The following is a 900-nucleotide window of genomic DNA, read 5'->3' on the forward strand; positions in this document are numbered from 1 at the left end:
TAGACATACATACATACAGTATCTCACAAAAGTGAGTACACCCCTCACTTTTAAGCAACCATTTTAATATATCTTCTCAAGGGACAATACTACAGAAATTAAACGTGAATATATTTTAGAGTAGTCAATGTGCTGCTTGTATAGCAGTACAGATTTACTGTCCTCTGAAAATAACTCAACATACAGCCATTATTGTTAAAATAGCTGGCAACAAAAGTGAGTACACCCTAAGTGATAACAGCTGTATGTCGTTTAACCATGCAAAGCCACATGTCCTATTCATCATGTTCATGTTTTTGTCTGCTTGACAGGACCATACAAATTTGTGTATCTTGTATTAGAGCAGTTAAAATTTGGTGCTTTGAGTACAATTCTCTGACCACTGGATGTTCAACATGGCACCTCATGGCAAAGAACTCTGAAGATTTGAGAATTAGAATTGTTGCTCTCCACAAAGATGGCCTAGGCTATAAGAAGATCTGTAACACCCTTAAACTGAGTTGCAGTACAGTGGCCAGGGTCATACAGAGGTTTTCTAAGACGAGTTCCACTTAGAACAGGCCTCGCAAGGGTCGATCAAAGAAGTTGAGTCCTCGTGCTGTGCGTCAGGTAAAGAAGCTGATTTAAAAAAAACAGACGCATGAGTGCTGCCAGCATTGCTTTAGAGGTTGCAGAAGCGGGAGGTCAGCTTGTCAGTGCTCAAACCATACGCTGCACACTGCAACATGTCGGTTTGCATGGCCATCGTCCCAGAAGGAAGCCTCTTCTAAAGCTGGCTCACAAGAAAGCCCGCAAACAGTTTGCTGAAGACAACCTGTCCAAGAGCATGAATTACTGGAACCATGTCCTGTGGTCTGATGAGACTAAGATAAACTTGTTTGGCTCAGATGGTGTCCAGCA

At 42.0% G+C, this 900-nt stretch overlaps 1 protein-coding gene across 6 annotated transcripts in view; it reads right to left on the reverse strand.

Moving 5' to 3' along the window:
* LOC107578119 (NIPBL cohesin loading factor) overlaps window positions 1-900 on the reverse strand; it is a 28,948-nt gene that overhangs the window by 3,335 nt on the left and 24,713 nt on the right. The gene's annotated exons all lie outside the window — the stretch shown is intronic.

Source organism: Sinocyclocheilus grahami, unplaced genomic scaffold, assembly GCF_001515645.1.
Source record: "Sinocyclocheilus grahami isolate Dianchi unplaced genomic scaffold, SAMN03320097.WGS_v1.1 scaffold32.1, whole genome shotgun sequence".
Taxonomy (NCBI): Eukaryota; Metazoa; Chordata; class Actinopteri; order Cypriniformes; family Cyprinidae; genus Sinocyclocheilus; species Sinocyclocheilus grahami.